This window comes from Anser brachyrhynchus (genome assembly GCF_964034855.1).
Source record: "Anser brachyrhynchus genome assembly, chromosome: 7".
Lineage (NCBI taxonomy): Eukaryota > Metazoa > Chordata > Aves > Anseriformes > Anatidae > Anser > Anser brachyrhynchus.
The window spans coordinates 38208443-38231761 of record NC_137701.1 but is presented as its reverse complement, the minus strand read 5'-3'; the positions used below and the strand labels follow the sequence as shown (position 1 = coordinate 38231761).

General features: G+C 42.5%; 1 protein-coding gene across 2 annotated transcripts in view; it reads right to left on the bottom strand.

The window, feature by feature from the left end:
- The window catches only part of LOC308197853 (uncharacterized protein), a 115190-nt gene extending 94929 nt beyond the window's left edge, over window positions 1-20261 (bottom strand). For both annotated transcript variants that reach the window (XR_013953376.1, XM_080599059.1), the window contains exon 1: window positions 18544-20261. The gene's annotated coding sequence lies outside the window, so the exon portion shown is untranslated. The remainder of the gene's footprint in view (window positions 1-18543) is intronic.
- Window positions 20262-23319: the final 3058 nt, after the last annotated feature.

The following is a 23319-nucleotide window of genomic DNA, read 5'->3' as shown; positions in this document are numbered from 1 at the left end:
AGTTAGAGTACCTGATGGCTCACGGGTAGCCAGGCTGTGTTTTACTACCCTTGACAAACACAACCGCTAGCTTTTCTCGAGGTTTGATCCGCTGCAGCGCTGGCACTGCGCTGTGTCAGGTTACACCGGGTCACGTCTCGTCTGTGATGTGACATAACGTGACACAACTCAATGTGATGCGATGCACGAAATAGGCAGGTGCCCACAGGAAGCATACACTCCGTGACTACGAGCAAGTTGTTCGGCACAGCAGGTACAGCGCTCTGAGCCGTCCTGCACATCCATTGATGTAGATAATTAGCATACAAAGCAACACACCGCAATATGCTCATTCCAGCTCAGTTGTTTCCTATAAACCATAGTCCTAAAAACTATTTTATGGTGACTGTTGGTGGAGATAGGTCCATTTTGGGGTGTTATAGTGTCATAAAGGAGTGAGATCCCCTACATCAGTAAAATGCATTACACCTAAGTTTAGGTGTCAAACACTGGTGTTCTAAAGGGTAGAATGGACAGCCCTAGATTAGAATACCTAGCCGTATTTTGTGACTTATTTTGATAAATAATTTTTCTGTAATGTTTTCACAGGCTGAATATGAAATATTTCTATTCCAAATAGTACTCTTTACCCATGACGGGAAGGACACCAAGAAAAGTGTTGATGATTACCTCTTTGTGGTATATGGGAACCAACTACAACACAATTCATTGCCAACTAACAAAATAAAAGTTACCAAAAAGCCTAATATGAAGAGAAAACTCGTTTTGCATACTTACATTAGCTGATATATTATGACTTATCACAGGAAGTTAAATATTACCAGTCAGTAGCTGGCAAGAACCTCTATTGCACCTTTCACTTTGTCTTTTTTTTTTTTGTTACCATAAAAAAGCTTTACAGATTAAATTATGTCATGGTCCTTCAGTCAAGATCTGCTTATCTCCTCCTCCGTAATCCATAAATTGAAAAACATCCTGTATTCCCAGCCCAGGAAATCTCAAATCAAAGAAATACCGGAAAACGCTGCCCATTTCTCAGTTTAGAGGGAGTTACTACCAAATTTCATTTTTAGTCGATTATTTTTATTTTGTTGAAAGTGCCGACAAAAAGGATGGTACAGAACACTATTCCATGATACATATATACATACACACATATATTTTGGGAGCTATATGAGGAGTCTTTTTAAAGATATACCTCCTTCCTGGCCACAATACTGCAAGACACCACAAGGTTATTTTCTCATGTAATTCCCCCAGTAAAATACACAGAGCACACGCTCACTGATCCCCAAACTCTTATTCCCCCCCCCCAACGTGCAGATGACTAAGGCTAATGCAGTGGTCTTTAAAGACACCAGAAGATCCCAATCAGCTCCACCACATGCCACGGGCATTCCTGTTGCATTTGTACTTATGTTCTCGTGTTCTGATATTTAATTGGAGGAAAATGTTCCCAAGCACAGGAGCAAACAAGGTGTAATGGTGTGATGAATGTGGGCAGCTCACACATGCAATCGAGTGCATTGTCAGCAAGCTACAGGTGAGCACAAAAAAGGGTAGGGGAGGCACATGTGTGACTGCAAGGGCAGGAGGAGGGAGGGAAGGGGCAATAACAGCCCCAGCCAGTAAGCATTCAGCCCAAGGTGCCCTTGTTTTATATTTAGGTATTCCTTGCCTATAGTTTTAAAAGCATGTGTGCAAAATGAGCAGCTTTATTTTGCCCTTGCAGGAGAGATGTTCCCAGCCAACCGAAGGGGGATGATGTACTGTAGACTGACAAGGGCTGCTAGGCTTGATCACCGCAAGTGTTTCAAACTGTGGGAGAGCTAAACACAGAGTGAGAACGTTTTATTTTTAAAAAGCCTGGCAAGCCACGCTCCCCATATAGCTTGCTTCCTCCCAGAAACTTTCCCAAAAAAATATTTGTTTGATATTTTGATCCAAGTCCTTATCAGATCCAAATTTGAGGCTCCTGACATCTGCTCCCATCTTTGCTGCTTCCCTCTGCAGGGGAGAGAAAGCTGGAGCCTCCAAGACAGGTAGCTGCTGCCTCTGCAGCCCGACTGCTTGGGGCAGCGGCAGGGGCTGCTCCCCACCACCAGCACACACCAGCTACCCCCCGCTTCTCCAGGCTGCAGCCCTGCCATATGCTCAGAGCTGAGTAGCCCTCGATGATGTGTTGTACCACGGGTGATGCTGCTAAAACGCAGCTATTTGTACATAGTGCTCATGCTGCGGAACACAAAAATAAACGTCGGCTTTATTGGTGCTGGCAGCGATGCTCATAATCCTTTGCCCAAAACCTCCTCTTATTAATAGATACTAATTTCAGTCTAGCCAATTTTTAACTGTTTGAGTTGGCATTTCCATGCCAGGTATCTGTTCTAGAGGCAGATGCTTTGGTTTAGCTCAGAAAAGTTGAGGCATTTCTTTGATCCGGGCTGGGAGGGAGGAAAGCAATGTCTGGCCCGGAGCAGCAGCAGTGGGGTGTGAAAAAGAGCCCACCACTGCTCAGAGATGGAAGTTGAGATCCAGTGGAAACAAGAGCAACTCTTGCCCAACATCACCCATTTGACTCTGGCCAGCCTAGAGGCCTTTGGAAGGTTGTTCTTACGTACATCCTGAGTTTCCAGGAGATTTTTTCTATTCTTTAAAACCCCCTGAAATGTTGTCTTCAGTCATAGGGCAAACCTGGGCAGAGAAAAACAGGGGCTGATAGAAGGGGAGAGGAGATGTTGGCCAAGGTCAGGAGAAGGGATGGCTCAGTGCTGGAGGAGCCCCTGGGCAGAGCTGCATCCGGGACCTCCCGCACAGACACCCAGGCCGCAGGTAAAGCCACCCCATGAGGACAGCACGCCGTGCCTCGGCTTTGCTTTCAGACACGCAAAGCAGTAGCTGGTCCAGGAAAGAGCCCACATGATAGAGTTCAGAGTATGGAAGTTTGGCTTCTCAGACTGCAGGCTGTTTGCTTCCTTCTCTCCCCCACAAAACACCGGTCTCGCCGTAACCCCCTGCCTCCCTCGCATCACCCTCTCGAGCATTTCCCCCATCGAGGATGGCAAAGTACGTGACCAAACCATACCAAAACGTATACACACGAGCAGGCCACTATATGTGTGCACAATTAAGGTCATGTGGGCATTTTCTGCCTTTCGGATCCCAGGCCCCGTGATCCTTTTTACTCTCCAAGCTACGCACAGCCGCGCGATAGACACGCGCACGAGCCTCCCCCAGGGTGGGGTGCGCTTGGGAGAGGCATCCTACACCACGACAACGTCTCAATGGAGCCTGCGGGAGCTGCAGGGTGCTCAGCACATTCAAAAAGCAGAACATTTATATTTAGATTCCCAAATCAACTTAGCAACTTAAATTTAGGCTCCTGTTTGTGACACCAATTTAAAAAAAAATTATTTCATATGAGCCTCCAAATTTAGAGTTGGGTACCTCAACATAGTCATCTCGGAGTGAAATGTAAACCTTGCACTTCGGCCCACATTCCTATCGAGTAGGATTTCCAAAAGGAGAACTGATCGAGCACACAAGATTTCAAAAGGAAAAACAACAATCCAGGACACGAGGAATTCACACAAGCTAGTCTGCTTTATTTCTAATTACCAGTCACTTCATATTGACCTCACTTTCTGCCCTCTTACACCACTGCAACTCCATCAGCTTGGAACTGACAAGCTCTTACTATAATGAAAGCAAGATTTTGCAAAATTTTCAACCCGACATCTGATGCTAAAATCTTATTTCCAAAGGGAACTGTAGCATTTAGAAGTTTCAGCCCCACCAAAGTCAACGTGGCTAAGGCTCCTAAATCTGTGCTACGGTTTTATACACCTTTCAATTTTGACTCATATAAAATATCACTGTGCAAATATTTTCCATTTACAGAAATCACCTGCTCCTGACAGCTTCTCAGGGAATTTTTCTTAATGTGTAACACAATCTAAACATATGTGTTGCATTAAGTTGGGTTATATCAGGTCATGCCACCTGACACAGTATATCCCAACATAATCTATGCAATGTAAATCACTCACTACAACGAACTTAAAGGGAAAAAAAATTTCTTCCCACCTCATAGACAGCTGCAGCAGATAAAGTGTCCATGCTGTTGTAAATGGCCAGGTGAACATCTGTGTTTTGATGTTATTTCAAGACATTTCAGTACACCTCTCCTGTAGCGGTGGCTAGAGCTACAGCTCTAGCTTGCTGGTCACTGATGTTGGAAGGGAAGCAGTGCTTTATGATTTAGGTATACACAACATTTCCTATCTATTCCAGCAAAAGGAAAAATGACAGAAGTATTATAGCACAGTCATAAAATTCAATGCAGGTCCAAGCTCGGTGAGGCAGAGGAACAGGTGGGAGAACAGGCCAAGGGGATCAGCTGTCCTGAGGTGAACACAAGCCGCAGTGCAAATCCATTCCCATACAGGCCAGATTTCAGTTTCTCCTACCTCAGTTTAAGCAACAGAAATTCGCAATTTTGCATTACTCCATGAACTCCGAGGGTCATCAGTACCTTTTCCCAGCCCCACTGGGGGCAGGATGCGAGAGAACCATGGTAGTGGTGATCTCCTGCAACAGACTCACTCCCATCATCTAGAAATGACACAGAAAGGTCAGCACACCTCATTCGCTCAGCACACAGCATCAAAGCAGCCTAAATTATTCCTGGGTTTTAAAGCAAGCATTAGAAATCAGCAGTTCTTCCATAAACTATCACACTCATTATGACAAAGGCATCTGCTGAAGGCGATTATTTGTCTGAACATCCCACACAGCGTAGGTAGAACATGGGTTATGTTAAGAGCCTGTTGTAGGATGTAGTCTTGTATCATTTCATAAAGTATAGATTTTACATCCAAGGGGTAAGCTTAATGTCATAAATTATAACTGTAATAAGTTGTTGCTGACTTTTTTTGTGCAAATCTATAATTTTAGAGTGTTTACCTGTCTACCAGAAGTGCACCAAGTTGAATTGCCAGCAGATTTGTAGTTACTGCAATAGGAGCTTCTTGTGAAGTAGCTACAAAGGTTGCTCACAGGACCAGGACAAGCACATCTCTTTACACCAAAATAAACAATTACTGGTGATGTAAAAATACGGAGTCCCACAGGCAACCCTGAACTCTGCTCACAATTCAGATTATTTGAGCTGAACTGCCTTTAAACTCAAATTCATGCTAATGCAGGTACTGTAAATACAGCTTGAACCTTAATTCAATAACAAGATCAACAGTTACACTTAAAGATTACTTAGCACTTCAGCAGTGTGAGCAAAATCCTTTTGATCACCTATACTGTGCTATTCATTATTTTCTTTGATGGTTAATAATATTGAAATGCACTTGTTAAAAAGAATAAAATGAAGTACAATATTTATACCGTATTACAGAGTGCATTAGCAAATCGGAAAGCTCAGAGCACCTACATTAAAAAAGAAACATTATCAATATTTGATGTTTGTCATCTTTAACATCTCATTGTGTTTTTAACTTCAATGAAGCTTCCAACCCGGAATCCATCACAGCACCTAGAAATGAGACCTTCTGCCCACCAGACCCACACGCTGGCCATTTTATTACACATCTTTGTTTCCTTCTTTGTGTGCCTTACAGAAAACAGAAATCAGCATCCGCAAACCACCGTGTAATTTCAAGAGGTGAGTGCTGGGAGACATTTTAGTAGGCAAGAAGAAAGCAATTATTTGACTTGGAGATTTCAACACTAGCCTAAGTTGGGAAAAAATGGCATGAAGACATTGTGCTAGGCAACAGATCATGTAAACATTTCCTATGACAGTCTTTCATCATCTATAGGAACATTTACACTGCCAGATCTTGTCTTCTTTAAAAATGTCAGCTCGGTAAGTTTGATGCACATGTGCTCCTTCTGTAAGTGTCTGCTCAGGCAGACAGTTTACTAATTTGTGGCTCAGTAAACCTTTCACTGCACCGAGCACCTTGAGGTTAGCACATCTCTAATCATTATTTGATAACAGAAATCTGTAAGCATCACATCCCTGGTAACAAGAACATTGTATCTTAGCAACCAGCCTTGATATTCAAACAATTTCATTAAAGCGTAGCACCTCTTAGCAGGTGGGTGAGTGCGGGTGTTGATAAACATTTATAACATGATCAACCATTGTGTTTGCCAACACTATAATCAGCATGACAAATTTATGAATTTGTTTACAAGCTCTTAGGTACCAACCTAAGTAGGTAAACTACCTTGCAGCATGCTTCTCTATCTATAGATAGAGGCACGTTCGGAGACTCGATGCTTCTTTAAATTGAACATATTGGGTAAAAGGTTAGCAGATGAACATCACGTCACCGTAAAAATCACCATTTAAATTAAACCACAAAGGATGTGTTAGAGCAAGGGCAAGGATTCTATTTCACCCCCAAGAGAGCAAGGAAATTTAAAGTTGAAACCATCTTTAATTTATCCCTGGGTCCCCAGCAGGGCACATACGAGGATGCTGTGCCCAGCCCCACATACGGGAACCTCGTCACCACGGGGCCAGCACCGAGCTGGGAACCAGGGGGTCATCATCACCGCCATGCAATGGAAGAGATCCCTCCCAGCCTCACACAGGGCTGCGGGGAGAATCACCAGCCTAACCCCGCTGCGTCCCAAGGGAAACAGGCAGGGCTCTTGCTTTGTTTCATTTCAAACACCCTACAGCATAGCTATACTACAGGAGGATGGCAGAGTTCAAAGGCACCACCCTTCTTCAGAGAGGCAGCTCAGGCATGCTCAGCGCAAAGGGTTAACATAAATACATCATCTTAAGTGGAAGCACTACAGACTGGATAGGCCAAGTTTTGCTTACAGAAACACGGGAAATCTTTTTCAGTTCTGGGTTATGGAGCCCTGCCCCTTGCTATCCCAAAAGAAGCACATCGTATCATGCTCTTCATAAACTATTTAGCTTCATCTTCAAACCAGTTAAGTTGGTTAACCCCACGATTTCCACAGGAAGGATTTTCTAGAACTTCACTCCCCCTGATGATTTGAGGTCTCCTAATCTCAGCTCCAATTTTATTTACGGCTCTTGAATATTCATTTGTTCTTATGCTAATACTGTCATTTAACTTAAACCACTCAACCCGTCCTAGTGTTTACATCCCTATTTTTTTATTTTTTTTTTTTTTAAACACAGAGCCATCATGACCCCTCTTAGTCGTCATTGTTGCTAGGCTAAACAAACGGTGCTCTTTTATGGCTGTATTACATCAACACACCCCTGCGGAGGGCAATAGGTTTATTCTTTTGTAATCAACACCAGCATTTGATCTCATGAACTTGAAGGGAAATATCCTTCTATGAGCATTACTTTCTGAAATCATTTCCAGTGTTGCGCTGCCATTTAAAGGAGCAACAAGGAGAGAAAGGGAATGGCCACAGAAAGTTAGTGAACACAAGTAGGAAAAACATTTAAGGTCAATGGGTAGATAAACACCGTACATATACTCCACATTTGTATGTGATTAATTGATCTTTTACTAAAACAAAGCAGAAGTGAAAACCTTGGAACAGCCAAGAACTCCTAGACTTCAACCTATTCCAAAATGATAACCTTTTTCCTTTTTCTCTCTCTCTACATATTTTAATCAAGCAACCCCAATAATAGTCTTACTAGAGCTATAAAATGTTTAAAGTTTACCAAAAGGTGGGAGACAAAATGCAAGTAAGAGAAAAACAGGAATATGAAGTTTGTACCTTGTACCTATTGCATCCAAGGTAACACTACCGCACCACTGATTTCACACTGGGCATGCTACATCAGGCTATTAATCTACCTGAAATACCTGGGACCAAGTGAAGCATTATGAAATAGGTAACTGAAACTCCCTTTTTGAAATTAAAGTCACCCGCTATAAAAAAGAACACATTTTATCATTTAGGCTTGTTGTCTTTGTGTTTAGCTTTCCTCCTGTTGCTGAGATCTGATGACAAATCTGTACTGTGCATCTGGGAAAGAAAACCCACCTGACAATTTTTTTTCCTCTTTTTCTTTTAACTGACTCTACAGGTTTGTAAAGCTGAATAATTTTTAAGTATCTGAAGACTAGGAAAACACATAAATGAAGGACTACAGTGCACAAGGGCAAATAGGGTATAAAAATGCACGTATACATGCACATTTTGCTAAAACAAACAGATGTCAAGTATATATATACAAATAAATATACCTTTAGCAACAACTTGAATTAGTTCCAGAACAGGAAAGGGAAAAAAGCCATTTAACACAGAAAACAAAGGTAAAACATGTTCTGCCCTGTACAAACAACATGCACTTTTCAGAACGAGGCCTTTTTTGTTATCAGAAAACATAAGGTGTATTTTGACCAGCTGGGATTCTTCATGCCTCAGTTTTGCCTTCTGCAAAATGGGAACATTGCTTTAACCCCCATTTCCTTTCCTGCAAACTAACACTTACAAAGCACTCAAAAGCTGAGAGTGCTTTTAGAATAGCATCCTCTGAAAAAATTGAAGAAATCACAAAGACAACCAAGGTAACTGGCACACATGAGTCAAATTCATATTCACTAGCAAGGATCTTTTTCCCAATGTTTGCATAGCACAGAGTTTGATCGATGGACAAGTGACAAGAGTAATCTAGAAAGACATTTTCTCTTTTCCTTTCAGCTCATTTCTACCACAGGATATCTATTTAGTAGTCAAAGAAGAGAAATGAATGAGTACTTGTAATGCTATAAAAAGTCTTGGTTAAAATTCCCAAGTACTGATTGAAATGTGACTGGCTTTGAAAAGGCAGAGTTTAAGATGGTCTTCAGATATTATTGCTCAGCTTTCTTAGTCCACTCTCACACTGTTCTCATGGAAAAGACAGCATTTTTGGTTCTCATTTTTCCAGCAGCCTCAGACTGCAGCTATTCCCCAGAAAAGATTAGTAAAGATTCACATACAGTCAAAAGTTGGTTAAAAAATTCCTTTTCTGCATATCTCATTTCCTAGTACTCCACCCCCCAACTTCCAAGTCCAGTTTGTCAAATCTTTGCCACACAGAGGAAGCCACTTGACAACATGTTTAGTTATACAATACAGCAGGCAAGCATGCAGAGATGAGATCCATAATGAAGCATGCTACTCTAGAAGCAATAAGTGCTTAACACCACCATAGGCTAGGTAAATATTATCCCCGATATGGAGTTAGAGGAATACAGAGGTTTCATCAAGACTACATGGAGTCATTTGTACAAAACGGAGTTTGATCTCATTGGCTGCAGGTTCCCATTTTTATATCCAGATTCAACACCAAGAAAGAAACTGATGGATGTTTTAAAATACAGATATTTTGTGGAGTTAGGACGGACAGTTTCTAAAGCTTTTGTGGCCTTCTCCATAAGAGCTCTATGACCACTCAACACTTTTGACTAACAAAAGGAGGAGAAGCATGCTGAGGCCACCTGTGGCTCCACATTCCTCTCTTTTATTCATCACCCTTGTCCCCAGCTAGAGTTACCCCTCATTCCTGGGAGGAACACTGTGGGTATACACACAATGGCCACTTACATAAAAGAACCTCACCTTGGGCATCTAGGTGGTCACCTAAATTAAAAATAAATGCAATCAGAACTTCTGCAAGCAGTTTTTTCCCCATGCCATTGCAGGAGCAGCAGAGCTTCCTGACAAACTGGGTCCTACTGCACTAGCAGTGGCAACACTGGAAGGCAACCAATATAGGATGCTACAGATGATGCCCAAAGACAAATATACACCCTTCTACATTTAAATAGCATATTTTGCCCTTTTTTATTTTATTTTTTAAGCACCATACTAGAATCCGGTTAATTTTCATAATGCCAGTTCAGAGCTTCCTGACATTTTCAGTGGAGAACTGTAAGAACAAGCCTGCAAACGTCCAGGCAAAGCACTGCAGATGGCTCCACTTTGGGCCTCTGACAAAAAATGCCAGAACGGAGGAGGGTAGGAAAGCTGACAAACACAGCTCCACTACACAGCAGCTCCTGAGATTCCAAAATTTGTCTTATAAATGCTAAATCAAGTCCTCAGAAAATGCTAAGCTGTTGAAGTCTCCATCTTAATCTCAAGCACACAGATTTGAGTAGCAAAAATTGTTGCGTTGATGTACTCTGAGATTCCTTGGTCTGTTATGTCCTAAAGTTCACTCTTTTGCCCAAGTCACAGCAGAACTTTTAATTCAAATTTAAAAAGAAACAACACACACAAACACACCGCAGCCACACAGAGAAACAAGGTGGGGGGGGGGGGGGGTGTGGAACAGGCAAAGCAGAGCTTTGTACCAGTCTGAGACAACTTACAGGCACCTACCTCATACTATCACACTAATTAAGAGCTTTTTAATGAGGGATGGAGGTAAAAAACTTTCTGGATGTTCTGCTGGCTCTCCGGGAGCTGTAAGAATTTCCAGGCTTTAGTTCTTCAGAAACGCATCAAGGAGATTAAGATCTTGCAGTGGTCAGTTGAATTATGTATGTTTTTCCGTCAGATGAAAATGAGGTTAGCCTAATGATAAATAGGACTGTGGACATATATCTGGTTTTTGCTTGGTTTTGAAATTATCCTGATTACAGTGGGAAGTATTTTCAGCACAGTGATGACTTTCACGGTGTTGGGGGTGGGAGGGGAGAGTAGCACCTGCGTACAAACATAAATCAGAGTGACCCTCTTCCACTTTAACTCGCAAGGAAGAACTATCACATTTTAAGGAAAGAATAGTCTCTGCTAAAGGAAAATTAAAACTGACCTACTAGGCTGATAATTTCTTGAGACTAGAATATTAAATACTCTTTGATTATGAATTGTATTAAAGTGATTAAAATATTCTAATAAAAATTCCTAATCCCAGACCTGCTGTCATGTAAACATATATGGTTCACAATGTCTCAGTGCAACTTAGTATTTGTAATAAAGTACATAATTCATTAAATATAATCTAATGACCTTTAAATTGATTTTCAAACTCAAAAATATACACTTTTACCATCCTACCATATGATATAAAAGAAAATGAGCAAAATTATATATTGCACCTATCCCTGTAAGCTTTTTACTGCTTTCCTGACAACGTGATCACCTCTGTAATATAAGAGCATCTTGAAGAACTCAGAACTTCATCAGATATTGAGATGAGTGACAAAATCTACAGGCAGAAATCCTAACATTTTCCTGAAGTATCTTTGTTATTATTTATAAACACTTTTTCTGTTGCTGTAACACAACTAGGAGACATATGCAGATAGATAAAACACCAAATGTTTAATCTCTCTCTTTTTTTTTTAATGTTTTAAAGTGATCTTTGTATTATGCAGGATTTTTCCTTCAGATCACTACGATAGTCTTCTGAGAGTCAAGCTGCAATCCCTGTTTGACTCATCACATTATGTGCTTGTATTAAGTTTTTCATTAAATCCCAGTGCCATCTATAAGTTACTACTAATATCTTTACACCGCTGAGGATTTGATATTTGATGGAAAGCCCCTGAAACCTCACCAAGGGTATCATCAAATCAGGCAAGCCTCACTTTCCTATGTATTTACCAACTGAAGCATATATTCAAGTGAACCTAGTCTGAGTCCTCCATGGTTGGTCAACCAGCTATACAGTTCTCCCAACCTCTCGTTCCTATCAATATAGCTAAAATTCTACAAAATAGCATCCCTTGATGCTGTACCTAAATACCAACACTTCACCTGGAGAGAATCAATGTATCTGTCACATTAATTCCTCGCTTCTTGCTTAGTGTAATGCATCTAAAGAAATGAAACTTATTGAATCAAATTTAATGACATAATAAATTCTTCCCTTCAGACAATGTTGAGGCTTAATTCACTAGTGCACTTTAAGCCTTTGCCTTTAGCATCTGATGGGTCATTAGTCTGTAATCCAGCAGCTAGCCTGTTTGGAATCTAAACTAAATCAGCAAGTACCATATCAGTAGTTTCTGAAATATGACTGGCAGGTCAAGTGTCCTCAAAAAGACTGCCTGGGGCACTAAAGACTAGGATAGGGCATGACTAGAACAGAACCAGCGATGAATCTGAAAGCATGTACTCAATAAAGACTTCATTCATTCTAACTCACTAAACAGCAGTTCTTCGAATGACTTGACTTATATTTTTGATGTTTTTAACCAGTAGGTCATGCAATAAAATTGTCCTGTATGTGCCAATAGGCTTAACACACAGATCATTGACTTGCACGCTTGGGCATATTTTATTTATATTTTTCCCCTCAAGTTTTTCCATGGCAGCCTGAAATAGGCAATAGAATCGCCATGGTGTGGCAAAACATGCAGTTTTGTGGGCTCAGATCACAGAGTTTTCAAAAGCAGCAAGTTTGATGAAACACCTGTTTGTCAAAAAAGAAAGCAACTCTGAAATACCAGCTCCTACACCTGAAGAGTCACATTCTGGAGATGCTACTAATAATCACACATCTGTACGCCCAGCTGAATATCTTTCATGTTGCATATTAAAAATAACCCTTATGTAACCACTCCAGGGGTTTTCAACACGAGTCAGAAAACCAGCTCTACTTCAGAATTTCAACTGGCGTATTTCAGGCTTACTGGAGAGGAAAGTGTGCTGCCCTCGTCCTCATAACCCTCCACTACAGTATACACTGAACACTCATAAGACTCGATTCAAAGTCCACTTCAGCCAATTGACCCCAGTGGTCCTTAGATCAGGCCCTTAATCTGTACATTGCACCGAGATAATCAGTAACAGCTTAGTTAGAGGACACATTTTTTCACCTATCATTTACCAGATTCCACAAAAGACTCGCACTTTCTGTGAAGGCAGCCTGTCATAGACTATCATGGTGATTTAAGTGATATTTTCCATTAAAACAAAAAAACACACAGTAGCAAAAATAAAGAAATAAAACAAAAACACGAGCTTGACACTTTGACTTCCAGAAGATGCGTTTTCTTTGCTGCTCCTCTGAACCATGTTTCAACTCTTACGTCACAGCAGTTTCTCAACAGACACAGAGGACATTAGCGCTAAGCAGGGGGTGGAAAGGGAAACCAACTCATGCATCAAGATGTATTTTACTTCTCAGCAACATTTCTTTATTCACTCTAATGTCTGCAATATAAGGATACTTAGAAATATTAAGAGTCCAGATCCACTCTACAGTAGCTGAGCTACCGAGTGCATCACAGCTTTACCGAGGACTTTACTGACTTCCATGTGACACAGACAGCAATAGGCAGATGCTCTTGAAAGCAGCAGCACACAGCTGTAGAACAATTTTAAAATAACACTGTTTCAACCCAAATCTATATATGTATCAGGGGAAGTTGTAGGTGCTTGGCCAGTTGCTTAAATCAGCACTTTGTGCTGCAGGTCTGTGGTGAGAAGACCGTTCCCAGCAAACCGGGTCGTAAATTATCACAGAAACCTGCCTTGGCCCTCATTACATCGCACAGGGAGGTAACAAGGTTTGGAAACAGAGCATGTGATCAGGTAACAAGCTGCAGACCAGAGTTACCCACTACCCTCACAGCATTGCAATGCTGGGATTCACAAGGTGGACAGGATCATCCCAATACCCACACCACGGGACAGGAGGTCACAGCCCACGTCTTCAACAGCCACTTTCCTCAGAGCAGTTGTGTGAAATTCAGCGGGGCAAATCCCAGAATATCCCCTCTTTGAGCAAGCTGGATCCAGAAATGAGGTATCTAAGTTGCCTACAGATGAATTTAAGCATGCATTAAGCACACTGTGTAACAGAGGCAAAATTACTTATTGCTTTAAGCATGCCCATGCTATTTTAAAATAGGCTGGCCGTCATGAGCATTTCTCCTATTATCTTTGGTGACATTTAATCAGTGCTTAAATGTTGGGAACACAAGGGAAAGAAATCAGGTTATATATTTGGGAAAGCAACTCTTAAAAATTAGGCTTCTTTCCAGAAGAATACTTAACCGGTTGCTCACTGACTAAGCAAACACAGCTAGCACAGACGCTTTCTCCCCAGTAGGAGGAAAGCTGCAGGATGCCCCAGCCAGGGTCAAATCCTTCCCAGGGACATGCTGATAAAGCTGAGTTCAAGCTCGTAGAAGACTTAGACCTGTAACTTCCAACTCTGTACAGTAATATTTGCTTTTTCTGTCTCACTCTAACTGCGGAGGTAGAAGGTATTTAGAAGAGTGAAGAAATACATATTTTTTAATTTATTATTGAACTATCAAAGGCACTCTGTCATTTGGGATCTCCCTCTATCTCCAGCGTTTGTATTGCAAGGTACTTCAGTAACAGCAGTAAGTGAGCCTAAAATGCCAACTTGAGATTTGCATTATAAATGGCATATACAAAGAGAGATTTTTTTAAACTTTGGTTGATCTAGCATATCAAAGATCTTTTCCTCTCTTTTTCTAAGCTACTTCAGTGACTGTATTGAAGTGAACTGAAAGGATTAGCTTGAAAGTGGCAAGAAATCTGGCATGCAAAAAAATTTCCACCCCCCCACCCTTATTTCAGTTGAACTCTTCATTATAGGGGGGGGCTCCTTTCCTCTTCTGAAAGGTGTTTTTCTCTGTCTCTCTCATGCTATTCCATGCTGTGCCAATACCAAACAAGGTGAAAATACAAAGCACGGAAGAATAGCTCCTGACACTGGCTCTTTCAGCTTTGTTCAACCTTCTGCCTTGCTAAATTGAGCACCAGGGAGATTACAAAACACTTGTACGTTATTTCCACTTTAGCTGGATCTATCACTAAGTCTGGCAGTGCTGATGCTCCAGCTGTCCCATACCTTGTCCTGAGCTGCTTCCCCAAAGCTCATCGCCACCACAGGCTGCATGGCAGTACGGTGCTCAGAGCACGTTCTCCTCTTCCCAAGGAAGTCACAAGCTGTTTTCACTGCTTGCGGTGAGCACAGTCTTGCTCTGGAGTAATGTGTAGCTGGGAAAAATGAAGCAGCATGGAAAGTCACTGGGGGAAGAGGAGCAGAAGGAATGACTCAGCTCTGAACCTGAATTCAGACACAAATGAGTAAGAGCTCCCAAAATCAAAAAGATTCATGACCGCTGATACCAAGTCTCCATTCAGATGCGTTTCTATTTAGGAAGCTTACAGCAAGTGAGAACCATTGGTTGCTTTGCAGCTCTCCACCTGGCCTGATGTCCATCCATTTCATCCCCCCCCCTTTTTTTTTTGAATAATTAGGCAAACCAGCTGCATTTACTTTTCACAACAAAAGCTCTTTCTGCATATTAACAAGTTCAGCGGCAGTCCTACCCAAACAGCCAGCATCTCCTAGATAACAGTCTCAAAAAGGAGCAGGCCTGCAGGCCTGACCCCGCAAAGAGCTGCAGGACGTGCTCACAGCTCTCCTCTTCCTCTGCCCTACTTATTTTCCCACAGCCACCTCCCAGAAAAGGCTGGCAGAAATAAAAGGGGCAGCAGGCAGAGGCCGAGGCAGGGTTTGGGGCTCCCGTGCCGGCCCCACAGGGAGCCGAGGGCTGAGTCACAGCCCCAGAGCAGCAGGCCCCGAGTGTTTACACGCCACGCTCTTCTTCCCATTGCAGAAGTGCTGCACTGGCCACTCCGGTCCAAGCTCATTCCTCTTACATCAGTGACTTCAGAGCATGATTAGACAGCATAATCCCTGCTTCCTTGACTCACTTGCTCCTGCCGGGATGAGCGGCATGCTCACCATGGAAGCAGCATGCTTTCCTTTCAGGACAGTCCATGGGGCAGTCTGGGTACCCAAAACATGGGCAATGTTGTTCAAACACAACCAAACACAGCTCATAGAGACACTACTGGAAGAGGCTTTTGGAAGTCTATTTACCAGCTACTAATTAAAGAAAACGTTAAGGCTTTTCTTCACATTGTGCGGATACCCTGTCCCTCAGTGCTGGTGACATGGGCGGCCTTGTCAGAGCTGAGTAGCTGCCTGCTGCCCCCTCCTCTTCATTGACCCCGAGCTAAAACCATGCCAGCACCAGCTGGCCAGCACGCTCACAAATCCACGAAACCCACCCTGAAGACAGCAGGATCTCTAAAACCCGCAAAAGCAAGACCAGGATTTTTCCTTCGTGCCAAGATTAACTGCAGAAGAGTGCTACAACAGCCATTCATCACCACCACCACCTTAAGCCTTCCTCACTGCGTATATCAACATGTCTGGGACTGTGACTAATGTAAAAGGCACCACCCTATGAGAAGGGATAAAATGAAGAAACCACCGGTGACAAGCATCAAGTCAGCTTCATTAAGGTGTTCTTTTGTTTTTAAAATAAAGATTAAAATTACATACAGACTCTAAAAAGGCGTTTTCAATCTTCTTCTGAGAAAGAAATGCAAAACTTTAAGTCAGTTCAGGTTTATTTCAAGACATCTTTAAAAGAAAGAAAAATAACCTTCCAAAACACCCAGACAAGTGACACAAACCCGTGATCCCACAAAGACTACACGGGTGCTAAGCCACATGTGAAATACAGTTTGCACGTATGAAGTTCAGCACGCAATAAACTTTACGGAATTTCTGAGAACCAAGTAACATCAAGCAAAAGACTAGCTGCATTCATATCTGTATTTGCTTTTTCTGTTGATATATTCAACTTTCCTGTAAGATAAGGTGCGGGTAGAAGAGCTGCACGGTCCTGGCGTTGGCAGAGGAGAGCCCACCTTCTGTAAGGACCCATCCAACTGGGTCAGCTTGAGCCTGATGGCAGAAATGAGCAATAAAAAGTTTAACACTGGCTGAAATAATCCCGGATTTCATTTAATCTCCCTCCTAGTACTAAAAATAACAGAGAGCAATAAAATCTCAGATGGTGCATTTGCTAGAGCTGCTGTTTAATCTTGCTGATAAAAAAAAAAAAGCAGACCCCTTTCTCAGCTTCCCGACACTCAAAATCACATTTCTTTTTCCTGTATTGCCAGAATATCCACCTACTTCCCCGAATAACACACGTAAAGGCTATTTTCCTACACATAAACATGCCTTCTCTGTTCACAAGAGCAGAACTGGCTTTGGGAAAAAATATAAGAGTTACTAAAGCCAATAAAGTAGTTTCCTCAGCCACACATATGGCTTCTAAGTTTAATAGCAATTATGTCATTTTTATATATGATTCACTTGATGTTGTTTTTATGTGAATCATTTGACATATATAACTCAGGCAGATTTCTTAAATAAGCATATCACCAGAGACTAAATTACTAATCAATTAACCAAAAAGGTTTTTTTCTCCCTCCTCCCAACTAGGCATGCAATTAAGACAGAAGCCTAGACTTAGAAACACAGGTACTTTGAGAAAATGAGGTTTGATAAGCCACAGATTTTCACTTTGAGGGAAGGACAGGGACTGCAGAGAAATAAATTGGGGGCCACAGCAAGAAAATAAATGAAAAAGAAAAAAGAAGGGCATTCAGCTGTCCCCCTGGGGCAACCTGAGGAGCCTCCACTCAGCACTCAAGGTTTCTCCAGCACAAATGTGACCACAAACACCTGTGGCTCGGCCCCAGCCCGGCTAGCAGGTGCAGAAGGGACTGACACCCCCAAATATGCGGGCACCATGTTTTAATTCTCACTTCTCTTCTTGCTAGGAGATAACAGGCGAGGCCGGAGGTCAGCAGTGAAGAAGGAAGGAAACAGCCTCATCAGTGAGGTGTTTACAGTTTTCTTGCCTGACCCCCTTGTGCTCTCACCACAACGCACACCCTTCTTTCCAGAAGAAATTCAACGCCCTGCAACGCCCCTTCCTCATTTTCAAACCGTTCCCGTCCTGGTGCCCAGGAACCTGCGCCTCGCCGCGGGCAGCTGGCCAGCCCCTTCCAGAGCAGCTCCCCGTGCTTTCAGATCAGCCACCAGATAGGTTTTATTTCTCCAACTTAACTGTTTTTAAGCATATTTCCATGAGCTTGGAGCTCAGTGTGCATAAGCAAACTACCTGACTCATTGCGTTTATAGGGCTCAACTGAACCAGAAACAGGCGCTTTCCATACTGCCCTTGTTACTCCGCTAAGGAACAGGCATCTCAGGGGGCGAGCCTCTGCTCCTGCTGTAAAACAGCCTCAGGAACCAGTTACCATTTCTTCAACTCTCCACACCTACAATAATTCTGCATAAAGTATTTCCTTCCATCTTATAAATCCCCCTAGTTAGCACACAAGCAGGGGAGTCCGTGCTTACAAGTGTATGGAAAGAAAAGATTTTGGCTCCCAGAAACTATCCAAAGCAGCTTTCTCCGTACCTTGGCCAGTACAAAAAGAACAATTAAGCACACACTTGATATAAGCACACAGCTAAGCACATTAACTCCTCTAAAACAACCTTATTTGCTTGTTTTATTTAAGAACATGTTCAAGAGATTTACTCAAAGAAACCAAAGCAAACAGCTAGACCAGGGCTCAGGCACTGAACATCCACTACACCAAACACTTCAAACTTTTTCCAGCATATAGAGGAAACACAGTTTTCACCAGTTTTTAAGGACAACAAGAGCACACCTTTGCTTTCCCACATCCAGTAGCAGTTTTTACCTTAAGAAAAGGCACGCTTTCTTCTCTCCTTGCCTCCTGCCCTCCGTGTCCCAAGAGGAGCAGACACCCAGCTCCCCTGAGGTCAGCCCCAATGAAGGCACCCACCCTGGCTCAGGGCACAGAAGCACCCCACCTGTGCCAGCAGCACTTGGCCAATAAGCCTTAGCAACACCGAGCTTGATGTCAAGTCTTTCTGCACCACACACACCTGGGGGCACTTAATGGAGGGTCACAAGAGTCCACAACTAAAGCCAAGGCACTGCCATGGGTAAGTGAGACACGAGGCTTAAGCACGTACACCTGCTGAGAGTGGCAACAGTAATCCCCCTCCAGGGTGAGCCAGCATGCTCCTCTCTGGTTTTCATTACCTACAAAGGGAGCTTGGAGAGGAGGTGTGCTCATGCTGACGTGAGCAAGTCCACAAAATTTTTTCTTATAGCAGCATTCCTCTCTCCTGCCACCTGCTCATCATTTCAGGTGCCTACCCCAAATGCTCACGCTCAGATGTTGAAAATTATCACTGATAGGAGCTCTTAATTCCTGGAAGTTTTATTCACTTTTACTCAAAACCTGTTTTGTCTCCCTTTTCCTTCTGCTGTAGAAATCTGACAATCTGGTTTTATAAAACAAATAATTCCCCAAAGACAGTTGTGCTGACAAGAATGAATACAGCCAGCTTGGCTCCCCTGAGATACAGCTTGTTAAAGGTGTAAAGCCTGCTGGGCTCTCTTTACCTGTCTGGTTAATAAATGTTATCAATCATAAAGTTACAGGCAGGCAGAGTTCACATCCTCCCTTGTGAGTGTCTTGCAGGACCATCCTCCCTGCTCAGGAGGCAGGAGCTTTGGCATCTGGGGCTTCCAGGGAGCTGCATGTGCTTCCTAAAGCTTGGGGAAACACCATCCAAGGGCTTCTCCAAAGTGAACCTTGTGCCTCTTTCTGCTCCGGTTTACTACACAAGCTTCATTAATACAGTACTTCAAAGCCATGTGGCCTGGTCTACCAGAAACAAGAGCGGAACATTAATGGTAAAGCGGTGGCTTTGCAGAAAATGTAATGGATAGACAGTGATGTAAAAGGTGCCTACGCCACGCACCAAGCGGTACATCTCCTGTCGTGTCTCCACCTTTCTCACCTTCCTTTCCCTGCGGCTGGCCTATCTGCCCTCACTTGGGAGCTGTGACTTCACACATCTCTAACCACCGTGCCTACCCTGCTGGCTGCGTAATCCTCAGGCTCTTGGTGATTCGCAAACCTGCGCAACAGTTACAGCGTGAGGTTTCCCACTGCTCCTGGGCAGCCTTGACTTCCCTATTTCCCACTGCGCCAAACCCACCTTCAACCATCGCCAACCCCAGCGCTTCCACCCACCCCTGGTTAAAGCGGTCTGGGCTCTGGATGTCAGTGGTGCAGACTTCTTGCGCTCCACGCATGCCCTTCATGCCCCATGTCCTGCCACAGCCAAAGGAAAGCATCCTGCTGGCACAACGATGCTCCGAGAACAGTCCTGGAGCCTAAAAGCTCCTGACAAGGAAACAAGCAGAGTGGAGCAAAGTAAAGTAAAACCAAGGAGTTAAGGAACGTCGTTGTCCAATTAGGAAATTGTCCAAATTGTCGTTGTCCAAATCACTTCGTTGTCCAATTAGGAAATCGGTTCACTTTAAATGTTGCTTTAAGCTGTGTAACAAAGATATGATAATTTCCCAGTTTTTTCTCCTCCCCAGACTGACTGATGCTGCACAACGTGACAAAGTGTGGCCTAGATTAATTTTTAGGAGTCTTCCTAAAGTAAATTTCGTGAATTTAGTGAAATCGTGTGCTGCTAAGATATATGATAGGCCTACAGAATGAGACAAACACACCCACCCAAGAGAAAGGATTCACTGAAATAATACCATTTCTAGGAATTAAAGTTATTGGAATTCAAGCCGAAACCCATTTTCTATACGCAATCTTAATGTGATCCTCAGGGAGCTCTGAAATTATCATCTTCGAGTAAGTGATCTTTTCATGCAATTTTATTCTAGCACTATATCTAGGTATCTTCCCCATAACTTCTATGTCCACAAGCTTATTTATCTCCTTGCTAAAGTTCAAAATCTAATTTCCAACACAGGTTACTTACTGTAATAAACTGTACAAGCTTTAAAGTGACAAGTTGAAAGATACAATTTTTTAGAGTTATGAATTAATAGCCATATATGTCAAAGAAAGTGCCAACTTTTTCATATTTATAGATATATTATTGAAATGATAAAAAATGAACTGAGGAAAGAGAAAAGAAGTGAGGAGAACTACATATAATGAATCAAACATACTTAACAAGACATGTACAGACACTTTAGTGTGCATCTCTTTTATTACATTACATTAATCAAATTCTGCTAAAGACATCCATCTAAGCGAAGTGTCACAGTGATATTCTATAAAAACATTCTTTTGAAAAAGAGTCTTCCCTGACAGCAGTATCAACCACACTGTCTTAAGTGATTGTCAGGACTGCATTACTCAGAAATTAAGAGAATTTATGTAAGTGCCTCGTGAGCTCCCCTGAAGAAAAAATAATTTAATTGGAGCAAGTGTACAAACTCTGATAAAGGCTGGTAAAACACGGATAAGTGATTTAACTTAGAGAAGCATGAGCCGGGGGGGCTCTGCTTCTTCCCTCTTTGGCTCACAGTATCAAGAGACTTCCTTCTTCTGGAAAATCTGGGAAGAAAATCCTCCCCTCTATTGAAACTGGTAGAATAGGAGCATTTATCTAAGTTATCCAGTGAGATCTGATCAACGGGGGCTCGTGGCTTTTCTTTTTTCTCCCCACTTATTGTATTTTATTTTTTGAGTGAGTTTAGGAAAGACAACGGAGGTTTCTTTGCCACGTGGACGTGGGCCCAGCCATGGCAGTGTTGCGGTGACCCCTCCGACGGGACGGACACGTGGGTGGTGTCCCTGCGTGGGCTCGAGGCGTGCGTCACGTCTGGCACCGTCTCCTGCTCTCGGGCAGGCACTGCAAACCCACGGCTCCTTACAGGTAACGCGGGGGGGTCGTAGCCTCTTGTAGCCTTGCACTTCACAATGGGATCTATAACGGGTTTGTTGCTTTGAAAAAATGAAATTAAATTTAATGGAATTAAAATTTTGTTTTAATTTTTTGTGGTCATTCACCCCCCTTTTTTTCAAAACACTCTGACTCAGGCTTTCTTGACTTTGGCCATGCCTGGAAAAAAAATATGAATACCAAAATTCCCCTCAAATAGTGAATTTGGTTTGCAAGAAACTACTCTCATACTCTAGTGTGGGTAAGACAGAAAACAAGGGGTGAAAGGTATTGCATCACTTCTTCTCCATTATTTAGATGCAGTGGGATTCATAAATCCACTGAGGTGACATCCATTAGGTAGCATTAAGGTAGTGCTGGCATTCCCACTCAACGCTGGGCTGCCCACTGGGGGCTTGATTCTGCTCCCCTGCAAACAAAGGAAAAGCTCCTCAGGGTAAGCCCTTAATGACGTGGCATCGAGTGTCCAAACATCAGACACAAACACAATTCGGGGGGAACAGTTTTATCTAAGTGATTCACCGGCAGATCACAGAAGCACTGATTTGCTCTTCCCAATTATTCCCTGATTTCACCATCAAACTATTAGCCTGGATGTTATTCAAAACTCAAAGTCAGAACTACAAAAGGCGAACATAAAAATTCACGATTTGCATAACTTATTAACTGAAATATGTAATTCATGTGACAGACAGAACATAAACTTCAAACTGTGTTTTCAGCCACAGTGAGAGCTGTTTGATCTACACTGGTTAGTTCAGGCATCCACTCGGGGAAAAAAAGCACATACGCACACACGCAATTTGTCAAAGTAGTCAATGCAGTGCAATTTTGCAGTGAACTGTGTAAATACGGGAGAATTTTGAACACATCGAATGAAAATTCTGCCATGAACTCAAAGTAATATTTACCAAACATCCAGTTCGCTGTTCACTCAGCTGCTCTTATCAATGTTATAATAAACTATAAATCCTAGCGAGCCCCGAGGCAACTTAACCGCTGTAGTGATGCTGGAGGGTGATTAGGAAAAAAAAAAAAAAAAGCTAAAGATAAGATCCATTGTTTTTTTCATGGTTGTGCACATCATTTTTCTATTTCTGATGCTTTATGTGTGATAATCTGAGCTTCCTCAGAGGTAAATTCTCATCTAATCATAACTCCCCACACATCAACAGAACATATCCTATGTGGTCTAACAACAAAAAAACAGAGCAAGAAGTGCTTCATTAAGAACGTGGATTTAACCTACTGTAAGCTCATTCTTAGGCTGCAACAAAAGCCTCAGAAAAGGTGAAAATTAAAAGATGCCACCTAAAGAGCTCTCTAAAATTAGAATAAAATTAATTCTTCCTGAAAAAATCTCTAAAATGGATGGCGCTGAGAGCTATGAAGATGGGGCTATTTTTAAAAAAAATGTATCAAACCAAGGGAAAAAGCAGCCCTATTAAAAAAAAAAAAAAAAAAAAGGCAAGTATCATATTCTTCTGCTTGGCTTTATACCTGTATCAAATGAAAACGTAGTGACAGGGCCCATCCGGCAGCGTGCTTGATATTATGCAGGGTGCTCGGCTGGATCGAGAGCGCAGCAGCATTAGGGCAAGAGGAGGAATGGCACCAAAGGCAGGGGCACAGGAAGTGCAGAGGGGTCACCTCTCATTTTGGTAGCCCCGCAATCACCAAAGGAGATTTGGGGCTTCAAAGGGATGTTAAAAACCCCT